Here is an 18,527-nt window from a genome sequence, read left to right as displayed (position 1 = left end):
GCTGTGGCAAGACATATTTAAAGTGATGAAAGGGAAAATCCTACAACCAAGATTACTTTACCCAGCAAGGATCAAATTCATATTTGACAGAGAAATTAAAAACTTTACAGACAAGCAAAAGCTAAGAGAATTCAGCACCACCAAATCAGCTTTACAATAAATGCTAAAAGAACTTCTCTAGGCAGGAAACACAGAGAAGGAAAAGACCTACAATAACAAACCCAAAACGATTAAGAAAATGGTAATAGGAACACACATATCGATAATTACCTTAAATGTAAATGGATTAAATGATCCCATCCAAAGACACAGACTGACTGAATGTATACAAAAACAAGACACGTATATATGCTGTCTACAAGAGACCCACTTCAGACCTAGGGACACATACAGACTGAAAGTGAGGGGATGGAAAAATATATTCCATGAAAATGGAAATCAAAAGAAAACTGGAGTAGCAATTCTCATATCAGACAAAACAGACTTTAAAACAAAGACAATTACAAGAGACAAAGAAGGACACTACATAATGATCAAGGGATCAATCCAAGAAGAAGATATAACAATTGTAAATATTTATGCACCCAACATAGCAGCCCCTCAATACATAAGGCAAATGCTAACAGCCATAAAAGGGGAAATCGACAGTGACATAATTATACTAGGGGACTTTAACACCCCATTTTCACCAATGGACAGATCATCCAAATAAAAATAAATAAGGAAACACAAGCTTTAAATGACACAGTAAACAAGATGGACTTAATTGATATTTATAGGACATTCCATCCAAAAACAACAGAATACACTTTCTTCTCAAGTGCTCATGGAACATTCTCCAGGACACATCATATCCTGGGTCACAAAATCAAGCCTTGGTAAATTTAAGAAAATTGAAATCATATCAAGTATCTTTTTGACAACAATGCTATGAGAGTAGATATCAATTACTGGAAAAAAATCTGTGAAAAATAGAAACACATGGAGGCTAAATGATACATTACTAGATAACCAAGAGATCACTGAACAAATCAAAGAGGAAATCAAAAAATACCTAGAAACAAATGACAATGAAAACACAATGACCCAAAACCTATGGGATGCAGCAAAAGCAGTTCTAAGATGGAAGTTTATAGCAATACAATCCTACCTCAAGAAACAACAAACATCTCAAATAAACAACCTAACCTTACACATAAAGCAATTAGAGAAAGAATAACAAAAAACCCCAAAGTTAGCAGAAGGAAAGAAATCATAAAGATCAGATCAGAAATAAATGAAAAAGAAATGAAGGAAACAATAGCAAAGATCAATAAAATGAAAAGCTGGTTCTTTGAGAAGTTAAACAAAATTGATAAACCATTAGCTAGACTCATCAAGAAAAAAAGAGAGAAGACTCAAATCAACAGAATTAGAAATGAAAAAGGAGAAGTAACAACTGACAATGCGGAAATACAAAGAATCATGAGAGATTACCACGAGCAACTATATGCCAGTAAAATGGACAGAAGGAAGGAACAAATTCTTAGAAAAGCACAATCTTCTGAGACTGAACAAGAAGAAATAGAAAATATAAACAGACCAATCACAAGCACTGAAATTGAAACTGTGATTAAAAATCTTCCAACAAACAGAAGTCCAGGACCAGATGGTTACACAGGTGAATTCTATCAAACATTTAGAGAAGAGCTAACACCTATCCTTCTCAAACTCTTCCAAAATATAGCACAGGGAGGAACTCTCCCAAACTCATTCTATGAGGAAAAGATGTCCCAAAACAAGAAAACTACAGACCAATATCACTGATCAACATAGATGCAAAAATCCTCAACAAAATACTATCAAATAGAATCCAACACCACATTTAAAGGATCACACACCATGATCAAGTAGGGTTTATCTCAGGAATGAAAGTTTCTTCAATATACGCAAATCACCATATTAACAAATTGAAGGAGAAAAGCCATATGATAATCTCAATAGATGCAGAAAAACCTTTTGACAAAATTCAACACCCATGTATGATAAAAACTCTCCAGAAAGGAGACATAGAGGGAACTTAACCTCAACATAATAAAGGCCATATATGACAAACCCATAGCCAACATCATTCACAATGGTGAAAAACTGAAACCATTTCCTCTAAAATCAGGAACAAGACAAGGATGCCCACTCTAACCACTATTTGTCAACATACTTTTGGAAGTTTTAGTCACAGTAATCAGAGAAGAAGAAGAAATAAAAGGAATCCAAAGTGGAAAAGAAGTAAAACTGTCACTGTTTGCAATGACACGATACTATACATAGAGAATCCTAAAGATACTCCCAGAAAAGTACTAGAGTTAATCAATGAATTTGGTAATGAAGCAAGACACAAAATTAATGCACAGAAATCTTTTGCATTCCTAGACACTAATGATGAAAAATATGAAAGAGAAATTATGGAAACACTACCATCTACCATTGCAACAAAAAGAATAAAATACCTAGGAATAAACCTACCTAAAGAGACAAAAGACCTGTAGGCAGAAAAGTATAAGACACTGATGAAAGAAATTAAAGATGATACAAACAGATGGAGAGATATACCATGTTCTTGGATTAGAAGAATCAACATTGTGAAAATGACTGTACTACACAAAGCAATCTACAGATTCAGTGCAATCCCTATCAAACTACCAATGGCATTTTTCACAGAACTAGAACAAAAATTTCACAATTTGTATGGAAACACAAAAGACCCCAAATAGCCAAAGCCATCTTGAGAAAGAAAAATGGAACTGGAGGAATCAGGCTCCCTGACTTCAGACTATACTACAAAGCTAGACAGTATGGTACTGGCACAAAACCAGAAATATAGATCAATGGAACAGGATAGAAAGCCCAGAGATAAACCCACGCACATATGGTCACCTTATCTTTGATAAAGGAGGCAAGAATGTACAGTGGAGAAAAGACAGCCTCTTCAATAAGTGGTGCTGGGACAACTGGACAGCTACATGCAAAAGAATGAAATTAGAACACTCCCTAACACCATACACAAAAAGAAACTCAAAATGGATTAAAGACCTAAATGTAAGGCAAAACACTATAAAACTCTTAGAGGAGGGACTTCCCTGGTTGTCCAGTGGTAAAGAATCTGCCTTACAATGCAGGGGACATGGGTTTGATCCCTGGTTGGGGAACTAAGATCCCACATGTGGTGGGGCAACTAAGTCAGTGTGCCACAACTACTGAGCTTGCCCACCTCAACTAGAGTCCACAAGCCTCAAACTACAGAGCCCACGTGCTCTGGAACCCATGCCACAACTACAGAGTCCACACGCCCTGGAGCCTGCATGACACAACTAGAGAAGAGAAAATCTGCACACCACAACTAGAGAGAAGCCCGCACACCACAATGAAGATCCCACGTGCTATAACTAAGACCCAATGCAGCCAAAAAATAAAGTAAATAAATAAATAAATAATAAATAAACCTAAAAAAAAAAGCTCTTAAAGGAAAACATATGCAGAACACTCTTTGACATAAATCGTGTCAAGATCCTTTTTGACCCACCTCCTAGAGAAATGGAAATAAAACCAAAAATAAACAAATGGGACCTAATGAAACTTAAAAGCTTTTGCACAGCAAAGGAAACCATAAACAAGACAATAAGACAACCCTCAGAATAGAGAAAATATTTGCAAATGAAGCCACTGACAAAGGATTAATCTCCAAAATATACAAGCAGCTCAATATCAAAAAAGCGAACAACCCAATCCAAAAATGGGCAGAAGATCTAAATAGACATTTCTCCAAAGAAGATATACAGATGGCCAAGAGGCACATGAAAGGATGCTCAACATCACTAATCATTAGAGAAATGCAAATTAAAACTACAATGAGGTATCACTTCATACCAGTCAGATGACCATCATCAAAAATCTGCAAACAATAAATGCTGGAGAGGGTGTGGAGAAAAGGCAATCCTCTTGCACTGTTGTTGGGAATGTAAATTGATACAGTCACTATGGAGAACAGTATGGAGGGTCCTTAGAATCTAAAAATAGAATTACCATTTGACACAGCAACACCACTACTGGGCATATACCCTGAGAAAACCATAATTCAAAAAGAGTCATGTACCACAATGTTCATTGCAGCACTATTCACAATAGCTAGGACATGGAAGCAACCGAAGTGTCCATTGACAGATGAATGGATAAAGAAGATGTGGCACATATATGCAATGGAATATTACTCAGCCATAAAAAGAAATGAAATTGAGTTATTTGTAGTTAGGTGGCTGGACCTAGAATCTGTCATACAGAGTGATGTAAGTCAGAAAGAGAAAAACAAATACAGTATGCTAACACATATATATGGAATCTTTAAAAAAGAATGGTTCTGATGAACCTAGGTGTGGGACAGAAATAAAGATGCAGACGTAGAGAATGGACTTGAGGACACTGGCAGGGGGAAGGGTAAGATGGGACGAAGTGAGAGAGTAGCATTGACATATATACACGGCCAAATGTAAAATAGATAGCTAGTGGGAAGCAGCTACATTGCATGGAGCGATCAGCTCGGTGCTTTATGTCCACCTAGAGGGGTGAGTTAGGGAGGGTGGGGGGCAGACCCGAGAGGGAGGGGATATGGGGATATATGTATACATATAGCTGATTCACTTTGTTATACAGCAGAAACTAACACACCATTGTAAAACAATTATACTGCAATAAAGATGTTAAAAAAAATAATAAATAATAAAAAATAAAATGTGAACTACCTCAAAAAAAGAAGCAGCCACAAACATTTTCAGGCCTTGCAAACTTAAAAAAAAGTGCACTTTATGTATATAAAACCTGGGAAAGATTTCTGATTATATACTTGTTTTTAAACATATTTGTTCAGCCAGATAATGATAACTTTCAGGGCTATTATTTTGAAATAAGAAGAGGGAAGGAAAGGGAGGTGCATGTAGAAGAAGGAAACTGCTTCAATTTACAAGAAACTTACAAATTCAGAGAGGACAATGACCCTCAAAATCACCTAGGAAAATTCTTACCAATTTAAAGATGAGGAACTGAGACATGACTTGTGCACTAATATGCATTCATCCATTCCATGATTTTTACGTGGACCATTAGGATATCTAAAAACTGTAATAAATTTTAAGCAGCATTTAGCACATTCCTCTAATTAGATGATATCCCAAATTCCCTAGTGCTCTTAAGATCCATGGGCTCATAATCCTAGAGTTACATTTGAATTAGCTCTCTCCTTGTTATCCCACATTTAATGAGATTTTAAGTTCTTTCATTTTGTTTCCCTGCTCAGTATCTCTTACATTATTATTTTTTCTTTTCTAGTTCTAGGGTTACAATACTAATTCTCCATAATTCCCCATCTGGAAGAACTGTGATAAACACCAACTGGTCTCTCTGTAATTCAGCCTGTACAAAGTAGCCAGAACAGTGAAAATATTTATCTCAAAGATAATTTCCATCATAACATATTGCATTTATAGTATCATTCAAAATCTCAAATAGTTCTCCACTGCCTAGTAAATCAAAACTATTCATAGCAACCAGTTACTGTCTGCTCCTGCACAGAAAACTTTCCTTCTTGCCCAGGTCTGTGATTTTAACACCCTCTATGCTGTGATCTTGGGCTAACTGGATAAGATAAGCACAGTGGTGGAAAGAATCCAGCATTGTTTTCCAGCCTTGCCCATCACCAGGAGTATAACCTTGCTGCTGCTCTTTATTGATTCTGAGCTGCAGTTTTTTCATCTCTGAAAGGCAGATGATTTCACTCTCCACCACAATGACTTCCTATGAGAATTTACAGACATAATGCAAGTATAGCACCTGGCATGTATTAAACATACTCATGCGTTTAACTACTATTATTTTATACATTTGCCCTGCCTAATTTCACAAAGAATTTAAGTAAGCCATCATCTACTCATTTTTTCATTCATTTATTCAACCAAAATTATATATTGATCACTTCTTTGTGCCAGACCTTATGTCAGTTACTTGGAATATAAAGAAAAAGAAGTAATCCCTCACCCTGAAAAAACCTCACATAGTAGCAAAATATAAAAATATAAACATAAAGCAGTGTGACTATGTGGGAATAGTAATACACTCTGTACTAGTGGAACCCTGAGGAAGGAATCCTAAAGTTGACCAAAATTTGGGAGTTGGGTCAAGAGAATGGGATGCCTGATTTCAACCAATAGGTGAAAATGAGTTAAAGCTATAAAGGCAAAGAGAGAATAAGAGGCTGTCAGAGGTATATGGGTAGATCACTATAATGGTGGTTATTACGATTATAAATACCTCCACCAGAAAACACTGCCTCAGATCCAAGTTAACTTCTCTTTCCTTACTTACAACAAAATGTTCTGAATTCTAACTTTGTCCAGTTTATCAGTGACTGAATCCCACACCTTTGCCCACACCCAGCTCCGGACACGTTCTCTCTGACCTAATTCTCTGCTTCTATTTACTTCAGAATTGTGGTTTATGTTCCTGAGATCCTTCCATTTGTTTCTTTCCTACTCCTTCTTGACCACATTGGCCTCCTGGGATGTTGGAATTAGTCCACCTGCTGGGAATTGTTCCACCATCCCTCTGTGTATGTGCGTGGCTCCTTCTTGACATCAGGTCTTTGTTTAAAAGTCATGTCTTCAAAGGGCCCTCTCCTACTCAGCTCCCTTCCCCACCCCCAGATTTGAGGGAACAACTCAGTCTCTCTTCCATATTATTCACTGGAATTTCGGCATTGCAATTGTTATCTGGTATTTTTTCTCATGGTTTGTTATCTGTTTCTGACTCTTTCCATTAGGATGTAAGTTCCATGAGGTTTGAGGTCATGTCTGTTTTACTCCCTATTGCATCCACGGTGCTTAGACCATTTCTTGGAACATAGCAAATTATCAATAAACACTAGATTAATGAATGAGTGAATGAATGAATGAATATCTCTACTCTGTCAGCGGACCATAAATTCCTGCTCCCCTCTCACAGACAATAGATTCCTCTGCTTTCAGCTGACTCCTAGTATTAAACTCTTTTTTTGTTTGTTTCTAGCACATTCTTTGCTTATTTGCCTAGAGGAAAAAGCATTTGCCAGATAAATAAATGTACCACAAATATCAAGGTATGTGTTTGGTTGTTCCAATAAAGAGACAGTATCTTTTTAAAAAAATTTTTATTATTTTTTTTATACAGCAGGTTCTTTTTATACATATTAGTGTATATATGTCAATCCCAATCTCCCAATTTATCACACCACCACCACCTCCCCGCCACTTCCCCCACTGGTGTCCACACATTTGTTCTCTACATATGTGTCTCCATTTCTGGCTTGCAAACCAGTTCATCTGTACCATTATTCTAGATTCCACATACATATGTTAGCATACGATATTTGTTTTTCTCTTTCAGACTTACTTTACTCTGTATGACAGTCTCTAGGTCCAACCGAATCTCTACAAATGACCCAGTTTCATTCCTTTTTATGGCTGAGTAATATTCCATTTATATATGTACCACATCTTCTTTATCCATTCATCTTTCTATGGGCATTTAGGTTGCTTCCATGACCTCGCTATTATAAATAGTGCCGTAGTGAACATTGGGGTGCATGTGTCTTTTTGAATTATGGTTTTCTCTGGGTATATGCCCAGTAATGGGATTGCAGGGTTATATGGTCCTAGTTCTAAACTTTTATGATCTGCTCCAGTGGTTGCCACACAAGTCCCTAGATCCACATGAGCCTAAAATTGAAGGTCATCCATTATCTCCCCCATACCAAACCTTAACTAATATTTTATTAATCATCAATTTGACCCCTCTGCTTTAGCCAACAACATTTAATTGTCATCCTTCAACCAAATTTACTGATGTTTGTCCTTACCTAGACTTAGCTTTAGGATAAGAATTTATTTTCATCATCACCTTCAGGTTCTGGTTAAAAACTACTCTCAAAGTCTTTTCTAATCATCTTCAAATGAGAGTACCCTGTAGTCATGTCCTTTATTAGTTTTTTCAAGCTGTACTATATTGTAATTTTTAGTATTGATTTTAATTTTTAAATCTCTAACCATATGCATTTATTTTTCCCTTGCTACACTGCAAGAGTTTTATACTAATTATTATTATCTCTCTTTTTTTTCAATCTTTACATTCATTTCCATCACAGTTTTACGATTTCTCCTTAGGAGACAAAAAGTAGACTTTCAAATGAAATAGGATCCCAGTTATTACTGATATTATACAATTTTGTTTGTTGTTTTGACTATTCAGAGTGGCCAAATTTCACGAAGTCCCAAATCTCTTCACTCAATCATTTTTTTTAACATCTTTATTGGAGTATAATTGCTTTATAATGGTGTGTTAGTTTCTGCTTTACAACAAAGGGAATCAGCTATACATATACATATATCCCCATATCTCCTCCCTCTTGCATCTCCCTCCCACCCTCCTTATCCCACCCCTCTAGGTGGTTACAAAGCACCAAGCTGATCTCCCTATGCTATGTGGCTGCTTCCCACTAGCTATCTATTTTACATTTGGTAGTATGTATAAGTCCATGCCACTCTCTCACTTCATCCCAGCTTCCCCTTCCCCTTCCCTGTGTCCTTAAGTCCATTCTCTATGTCTGTGTTTTTATTCCTGTCCTGTCCCTAGGTTCTTCATAACCATTTTTTTCTTTTAGATTCCATATATATGTACTAGCATACGGTATTTGTTTTTCTCTTTCTGACTTACTTCACTCTGTATGACAGACTCTAGGTCCAGCCACCTCACTACAAATAACTCAATTTCGTTTCTTTGTATGGCTAAGATTCCATTGTATATATGTGCCACATCTTCTTTATCCATTCATCTGTAGACGGACACTTAGGTTGCTTCCATGTCCTGGCTATTGTAAATAGTGCTGCAATGAACATTGTAGTACATGACTCTTTTTGAATTATGGTTTTTTCAGGGTATATGCCCAGTAGTGGGATGGTTGGGTCATATGGTAGTTCTATTTTTAGTTTTTTATGGAACCTCCATACTGTTCTTCATAGTGGTTGTATCAATTTACATTCCCACCAAAGAGAAACTTCTCTAATAATGAACTATAGAAATGATCCTTGAAAGTATAGTCTTTCAATCATTTTTTTAATGTATCACCACAACTCTTTCTCTTCTCCTTACCCACCAGGACAGTGAGCTCCTTGAGGACAGAAATGCAGTCCCGTTCATCTATGAAGTCCTAATAGCTAGCACATAGCTTGGCATATAGTATGTGTTCAGGAAAACTTCACTGAAGACCAAAATAAATTAATCATATTTCCAAAGGTTCTTGTGGAGCACAGCTTAGCACTTTACTTCAACAACAGCTTAGACTGTGACCCTGAAGTACTGGTTCAACAGCTTTGGCTTTCATGGAATTGTCAGAGTTGGACTGTGCTTGCTTAGTAGGTCAGTTCTATATAAATGTGCTTGTGGGTCCCATGCTTCAGCAGCAAAATATCAAAAGTTCACCATTCTTCTGAACTTTCTTCTACTTGTTATTACAGAAAGGCCATTCTTTCCTCAATGGGAAGAAAATCAAATTTATATTTTAGGTGCTTTTTCAGTATATCTTTTTTATAGCTTTGCAATTTATTTTCCTATATTGTGTAGAAGGCAAAAAGTCCCCCAGACTTAGAAGAATCAGTGGTATGCTTGTGACAAACAGAAGTGGTAAAAAGTAACATGTTACTGCACTGGACCCGAAATCAGCCAGGGCATAGTTACAGAGGGAACAAAGGAGGGACTCACTTCAATCATAGTAAGAGGCAGAAGATGAGAAGTAGGTAAGGCTCAAAGTCAGAGAGAGATTAGTAACGTCTTTTACTTGAGGCTGAGCCAACAAACTATTAACTTAGGGCTTATGATGTTTTACTTGATTTGGTTCGAGTCTGAAGCAGAGCTGAGCAATGCCCATAGCAGGTCCAACTATAAAGGTTGGAGGAAGGCAGTGAAACAGGGACAGGCAGGACATTATCCTCTAGGGTGCATCCTCTGGTTTCACCATACTCATTTGATCCCTCTGTTTATGAGGTTCATTTTCTCTATTTCTCTCTTCCCACATACATACACATGTATGGTGCTATATTCCTTTTCTTACCAGCCTATTCTTAACCTTGAACATTCTCATTGGATCAAAATTTAGTTTTAGTTATAGTACATGGTAACTCAAGACAGTATTTTGTTATTAGAAATTTAAGAGCATTTCTTATAATTCTGAGAACACTGAAAATGTATTCACCTAACACTGGTTTCCGTATACTGCTATAATCCTTCATATAAGCTTCCAATCATTCAGTTGATTGAATATTAAGAGTTTAACTATATATAATCTCTTTACATTAATTTATGTAAGAGGTAAGCGACTGTCCCAGAATTTAGCTAAGCTTATATTCTATCATAGTTTTACTTTTCTTGTTGATTCATACTCAAGTCTCTTCTTATTTATTTATTTATTTATTTTTTTTGCGGTACGTGGGCCTCTCACTGTTGTGGCCCCTCCCGTTGCGGAGCACAGGCTCCGGACGCGCAGGCTCAGCGGCCATGGCTCACGGGCCCAGCCGCTCCGCGGCACGTGGGATCTTCCCGGACCAGGGCACGAACCCGCGTCCCCTGCATCGGCAGGCGGACTCTCACCCACTGCGCCACCAGGAAAGCCCTCCTCTTATTTGGTTCATTCTTTCCCTGTAGAATTTTGACCTCATTCTCCCTTGAGAAGCTATAAATTATTTATCTTGGAATCTTTTAAAAATTCTTGTGGCTCATAAGATTTCAGTAGTAAGACTATTTTCATCACTCTGAGACAATTCCTCAATGAAAGCAGTGTAATCTTCACATTGCTAGTCTCCCACCCTGTATTTTTTCTCTTAACAAAACAAAAATATATTTGTGGATTACCACAGCCCTCTTAATTCTCTTGTTGGTAAAAATTTATTTATACATTCAACAAGCCTTATTCAAATCTTTATTACATACTAGTAACCAAGGGGGAATTCAGAAGTAAAGAATGACTCAACACTTCCCTTCCAAAAGCTTATAATCTAATTGGGGATATAAAAATATATACATGCATGACACAAAAACAATAATAATAATGAAAATAATAATAACATTCTTATGGAGCTTTACTTTTTTTTTTTTTTTTTTTTTTTTGCGGTACGCGGGCCTCTCACTGTTGTGGCCTCTCCTGTTGCGGAGCACAGGCTCCGGACGCGCAGGCTCAGTGGCCATGGCTCACAGGCCCAGCTGCTCCGCGGCATGTGGGACCTTCCCGGACCGGGGCACGAACCCGTGTCCCCTGCATCGGCAGGCGGACTCTCAACCACTGCGCCACCAGGGAAACCCTAGCTTTACCATTTTTAAGGAACATTCTCTTATTCGATCCTACAATGATCCCGTGAGATGGATGATATTACCATGCCCATTTTACACACGAGGACCCCAAATACATAAAGCTAATATGACTTGTCAAAATTCCCTTACCCAAAACTGGAGTTTGAAATTGGTCTTCTAACTCCAAATCCTATTGCTTAGCACACTATCTTTCAACAATTAAAACAATATATACAGTATTCTCTGCCTCAGGTCACCCATATTTCATAGCATTGAGGCACTCTAATCATTTTATTTACTGATATTTTTGTTTATAAATGCTATTAGAAAGGGAAGAGTATTTCAAAAAAGAGTTGGGACTTGAACTTTGGATAAGGAGTGAGACTGGGACCTGTAACTAGAAGAGGAAGAGGACATTCCTATGTCCAGGGTAACACATGTAAAGGTCTAGTTTCAATAATAGGCATATCTTATTCAGGACAGTGGGAAAGCTTCCTTACCTGAAGTAAAGGGCTTATGATGAGCTGTCGAGAAAGATGTTTTGAACACATAGTCTGGGGACAAATAATTGTGTTAGTGTCCCTGCGTGTTGGGCTGAGGAACTTTATCTTATGGGAAATGGTGAGCCTCCAGAAGGTTTTATGCTCAGAAGTGGAAAGATCAAATCACTGTTTTAGATTTTTAATGTACCCAGAAGCAGAGTGATAAGCTAGGAAGTGGCTATAGAAATCCAGGCATTGGGTAACGACCACCCAACTAGGGGAGGGCACCAGGGATAGAGAAGAAAGGAACAAATATGAAACAACTTTAAAAAGAAGTAACAATACAATTTGGCAGCTGATTAGAAATAAAGTAGAAAAAAAGAGTCAAAGACTGCATGAGATTTCAAGCCTGGGTAAAGGCACTGATTAGAACAAAGAAAGACCATAGTGAAGTTACTCTGGTTTGTAGCGTATGAGGGAAATCTAAGAAATTACCATTATGAAGCCAGAGGTAATGGGCATGGTCTCAAACACATTTAAAAAATAAAGTGTTACTTACGAAGATCCATATCTCTCCATGTTAAAAGATAAGAATATCACCACTGGGGGAATTCCCTGGCAGTCCAGTGGTTAGGACTCTGAGCTTCCACTGAAGGGGACACAGGTTCAATCCCTGGTCGGGGAACTAAGATCCTGCATGCCCTTTGGCGCAGCCAGAAAGAAAGAAAGAAAGAAAGAAAATGAATATCACCATTGGGCACTTTTAAAGATTATAACTACCCTCATATTTACAGAAACAGTAAACAGTAGCTTGACAACTTTCCAGTTGAAACTAAATCATAAATATCCTCCCCCAAACATTTTATTCATTAATCAGTATATACCTTTAATCACAACAAATGGTCCCTTTCTCCTTATTTCAAAGCAAGCAGTTTCTAGAATCATGTCTGATGACCATATTATTGCCCTATTCCCGTTCACTTTATGCAGACAATTTTAGTTCTCATCCTATCTTCTAGAATCCTAGACTGAAGAGATTATATGGTGTGAAGGAGCCACACAATAGACACCAGTGATTCGTAACCTTCGTGGTCTCAGGAGCCCTTTATGCTCTTCAAAATTATTGAGGACCCAAGAAAGCTTTTGATTATATGGCTTATAGCTACTGATATCTACTGCATTTGCCATGGAAACAGAAATGTTTAAAACAATTACCTACATATTCATTTTAAAATAACAATAATAGGTTCATTATACGTCAACACAAGTATATATTTTAATGAAAAATAACATTCTTCAACCAAAAATAATTTAGTGGGAAGAGTGGCATTATTGGATATTTTTGCAAATTTCTTTAATTTCTGGCTGAAGAGAGGATATCTAGATTTTCATATTGTCTCTATAGTCTATCTATTGTAATATTGCTTCAGTTAAAGTATATGAAGAAAATCCAACCTCACACAGATATGCCATTGGGAAAAGAGGAATATTTTAATAGCTTTTTAAGAATTACCTTTGATACCACACCACAAGTTAACAAATGGTAGTTTCTTAAAAGTGAGTTGAAATGTGGAATCTGAAACCAAATATCAATAAACTTTTTGTACTTTTCTATATTCAAATTCATTGGTCTGTGTTATGCTTGAATCAATCTTTTACCCATGCATGATTTTGTAGCAATATGTTTGTCATTTGAAAAATATTGGTTCACTGAGTTACACACTCTTTAAAACGCTGACACATTTCATTGTAGAAAATGAAAGGTTACATTTGTTACTATTACTACCAATCTCATCAGAAAAGTGTTTAAGTATTTGGAAAATGTAAAGCTCACAGTGCCAGATATAAGTTTTCCAAAATTCTAATTTTCATATGAAACTTCAAATGTTATTGGCAACAAACACTGTTGGGTTTTTTTCTTGAAGTGACAGGCACACTCCACTCATTTTTGAGAGAATGAATGCCAAAACTTAAAGTCAAAATAACCATATGTCAGTTGGCCTTTCAATGAAAAATAGTATCATAAAAAATGTGAGTAGCTTAACTCACAACTCAAACAACTGCACACATGCTTTTTTCGCAAGACACCACCATACTTCAGGGCATAGAAATGTTTTATGTATTCTCTTTGCATCACACAGAATATTAAAAAGATATATACTCAATAGTTGAGATTTAATAAAATTACTATATTTTACTACTTTATAAAGGACATTCTTAAGTGATGCTGACATTCTTTTTAACTGAGATTGCATGGTGGTAAAGGATTCAATGACTATATGAATACCAGTACTAGCAGTAAAGAGTACAGTGACTTCTAGTAATGGTTAAATAAATAATGGACAATTAATACCTTAGCATTGTTATGAAAATGTTTTTCCTTGTGGATCTCCTGATAGGATTTTGAGGACCCCCAGGTGCCCATGTATCATATTCTAAGTACTGTTACTCTAGAGCATCTGATAATAGTTGATGTTTATGGGCTTTTCCTATATGCCAGGCCCTATTCTAAGCACTGAGTTACTTTAAATCTGAATGCAACATCTTTTTTACTTTAATAAGAAATGTAAATGTGCCAGCGCAGAAGAATATAATGTTGTGGAAAATACTTTTTAACAGAATATATCCAGTAAATGTTGTCAGTAACATTTTTTCCTTACAGTTTTATTGAGATAATGGACGTATGGCACTGTGTAAGTTTAAGGTGTACAGCATAATGATCTGACTTACATATATCCTGAAATGATTACAACAGTAAGTTTAGAGAACATTCATCATCTCATATGGATACAAAATTAAAGAAATAGAAAAAAATATAGATTATTTTCCTTGTGATGAGAACTCTTAGGATTTACTCTTAACTTTCATATATAACATTCAACAGTGTTAATAATATTCATCATGTTGTATCGATACATTACATCACTAGTACTTGTTTATCCTATAACTTTTGACCACCTTCATCCAATATCCCCTCCCCCTACTCCCAACCTCTAGTAACCATATATCTGATTTATTTTTGAGTTTGTTTGTTTGTCTTTGAAGTATAATTGACCTACAAGACTATGTTTGATCCTAGTACACAACTTAGTGATTCAATATTTCTGTACATTTCAAAATGATCACCGTGTTAGTCTAGTTACCATCTGTCACTACACAAAGATATTGTATAATTACTGACTATATTTCACATACTGTACATTTTGTAACCATCATTTGTTTTGTAACTGGAAATTTGTACCTCTTAATCTCCTTTACCTATTTCTCTCCTCTCCCTAACCCGCTCCCCTCTGACAACCACCTGTCCACCTGTTTGTTCTCTGTACCTATGATTCTGTTTTTGTTTAGTTATGCTTGTTCGCTTGTTTTGTTTTTTAGATTCCACATGTAAGTGAAATTACACAGTATTTGTCTTTCTATGACAGACTTATTTCACTTAGCAAAATACCATCTAGGTCTATCCATGTAGTCACAAATGGCAAGACTTATTTTTTTTTCAATGGCTGAGTAATATTCTAGTGTGTGTGTGTGTTTGTGTATATATATATATATATATATATATATATATATACAAAATCTTCTTTATCCATTTATCTATTGATGGTCACTTAGATTGTTTCCATATCTTGACTATTGTAAGTAATGCTGCAATGAACATAGGGGTGCATGTATCTTTTAGAATTCGTGTTTTTTTCTTCCTTTGGGTAAATATCCAGGAGTGGAATTGCTGGATCAATTCTTTGGCATTAGTCTTAACAATACTTTTTTGGATATATCTCCTCAGGCAAGGGAAACAAAAGCAAAAATAAACAAATGGGACTACAACAAACTAATTTTTTGAGGAACCACCATACTGTTTTCCATGGAGGCTGCACCAACATTCTCACCAACAGTGTACAAGAGTTCCTTTTTCTCCACATCCTCTGCAGGACTTGTAATTTGTTATCTTTTTGATAATAGTCATTATGACAGGTGTGAGGTGATATCTCATTGTGGTTTTGATTTGCATTTCCTTGATGATTAGTGATGTTTAGCATCTTTTCATGTGCCTGTTGACCATCTGTATGTCTTCTTTGGAAAAATATCTATTCAGGCCTTCTTCCCATTAGTTAATCAGGTTATTTGTTATTTTGATGTTGAGTTGTATGAGTTTTTGGTATATATTGGATATCAAACCCTTATTGGATATATCATTTGCAAAAATCTTCTCCGATTCAGTAGGTGGTCTTTTTGTTTTGTCAGTAGTTTCCTTCACTATACAAAAGCTTTTTAGTTTGATATAATCCCATTTTTTAATGTTTGCTTTTGTTTCCCTTGCCTGAGGAGACACGCAAAAAAATACTGCTAAGACCAATGCCAAATAACATGCTGCCTGTGTTTTCTTCCAGGAGTTTTATGATTTCAGGTCTTACATTTAGGTCTTTAGTCCATTTTGAGTTTATTTTTATGCATGGCATGAGAAAGTAGTCTTGTTTGATTCTTCTGCATGTTGCTGTACAATTTTCTCAGGACCATTTCTTAAAGAGGCTGTCTTTTCTCCACTGTGTATTCTTGCCTCCTTTGCTGTGGATTAATTGACCTTGTCTGTGTGGGTTTATTTCTGCATCTCTGTTCTGTTCCATTAATCTGTGTGTCTGTTTTTGTGCCAGTACCATGCTATATTGATTACTGTAGCTTTGTAGTATTGCTCTCAGTAACTTGAGATCTAAAGTATACACTTTTAAATGATATGCATTGGTAAACTATAATAAAGTCAATATTTTTGTTGGACTGTAAATAGAATTATATTTCCCCAGTTCTTAACATCAACTCCTCCCATTGGCAAAAGGATTAACCAAAGATTTTAAAGAAAATCATGCCTACTTGGTGTTATAGCAATTTTAGGAAGACCTAGCTCCTACCTTCAAGAAGTTTATTTAACCCTGGAATCAGATTTTAGTTCAAGCTTTGCTATTTTAAGTGTTGCATAATGCAAATCACTAACTTTGGAGGTGCTAGAGAATTAAAGGAAGATTTTAAAGTACATAAAAAAACTTAGGTCTGCGGCCATTAAGAGAAAACCAAGCCTGCTGAAATTCTTTTTTTTCTCCAGAGAGTTTTCTTTTTAATATTTATTTATTTATTTACTTAGGCTGTGCCAGGTCTTAGTTAAAGCATGCAGGATCTTTTAGCTGTAGCTTGCAGACTCTTAGTTGCGGCATGTAAACTCTAATTGCAGCATGCATGCGGGATCTAGTTCCCTGATCAGGGATCGAACCCGGGCCCTCCGCATTGGGAGCATGGAGTCTTATCCACTGGACCACCAGGGAAGTCCCCAGAGCCTGGTCAAATTCTAAGCCAAGAGTTTTTCAGAAGGACTGTTGGGTCAGACATTCTCCTATGGAAACGGCTAGTAAGTGGGCCTTTGGTACCCACTTTTAGGCATTGGAAAAATAGAAGACTTTTAGATCCTATGGGAACATAAGTGCGTACCAATCACACTAATCTAGATGGTCTAACTAATAATGAAAAACCAACATTTTATCTATCTTGTTTACTAAACTCAGTTTCTCTATCTGTAAAACTGGTCTAATAAAACTGACCTAAATGATTTAGGATTTTCCAGAGCTGTGAGTACAGTATAAATCCAAGACAGTGTGTTCCTGGCTAGAACTAGTCAAATTATAGGACAGTTTTGGTGTCATAGAATCTAAGAGTAAAGGATCAGCATGTGCAAGCGTCCCAAATCAACCTCTAAACTTTCCTGCGATTACCGATTTTCATTGTAATCTGGGAGGAAGGAACATAATGTGTCCTCACTCATCATAATCTCCAGGAAAAAGGCCTGGAGATTTGGCCTGCCAGAGCAAATGTAGGGAAATGACATAGCATTCTCGTACAGGTCAGCAGGGGGTGTCACTTCACCAGCCTTCTTGTTGTCCTTTAAGCTCCTATAGTTGGAGAAGAGATCTTTAAATGAACCAAGCATTCAGATGAAATTCATCCATGACAGTTGTGACTCTTCTCACTTTATTTCCTTCTATTCATTTAATGTTTTGTTTTGGTTTTCAGAACGACCTTCCTAGACTTCTGTAGAAAGTTAATATATTGCTGCATAAATAAATTAGGTTCCTGGACTTATTTCCCTCTTGTGTGTGTGTGCTGGGAGCGAAGGAGTGCTCCCCCACAACAAGCAATTCTCAGACGCAGGCAAGGTGTCTGAGAACTCACCTCAATACTGGCACTAGCTAACTGGAGATAGAATCAGATTCTACTGGTAAAGAGCTCAGTCCCGCAAGAACCCCCTCCACTCTGGATGCCAGTCTCAGGTCCAGCTTGTTACCTGTGCTTCTGACCGATTGGCTATAAATAAAAGGTTCCCAACGACCCCCTCCTTGGGTTTAATTAATTTGCTAGAGTGGCTCACAGGACTCAGGAAAATCCGTTTACTCACTGGATTACCGATTTATTGCAATGGGTATTAAATGATATGAACAACCAGCCAGCTGAAAAGATTCACGGGGCATTAGGGAGGCGGGGAGGGGGTTCCCGAACAAAGGAACTTTTGTCCTTGTGGAGCATGGGGCCCAACACAGTGGTACTTGGAAGTGTCCAATTTCCCAACATGGTGGCTCCCCACAAAATCCTCATTTGGGGTTTTATGGAGGCTTC

The 18,527-nt window shown here is 36.8% G+C and overlaps 1 protein-coding gene and 1 pseudogene across 1 annotated transcript in view; both read right to left on the bottom strand.

Annotated features, from left to right (window-relative positions):
- PLA2G4A (phospholipase A2 group IVA) overlaps window positions 1-18,527 on the bottom strand; it is a 214,896-nt gene that overhangs the window by 169,372 nt on the left and 26,997 nt on the right. The gene's annotated exons all lie outside the window — the stretch shown is intronic.
- LOC131747325 (small nucleolar RNA U3) lies at window positions 9,053-9,156 on the bottom strand (annotated as a pseudogene).

Source organism: Kogia breviceps, chromosome 1, assembly GCF_026419965.1.
Source record: "Kogia breviceps isolate mKogBre1 chromosome 1, mKogBre1 haplotype 1, whole genome shotgun sequence".
NCBI lineage: Eukaryota > Metazoa > Chordata > Mammalia > Artiodactyla > Physeteridae > Kogia > Kogia breviceps.
The sequence above is the reverse complement of the archived record's forward strand: the minus strand, read 5'-3'. Positions and strand labels throughout refer to the sequence as shown.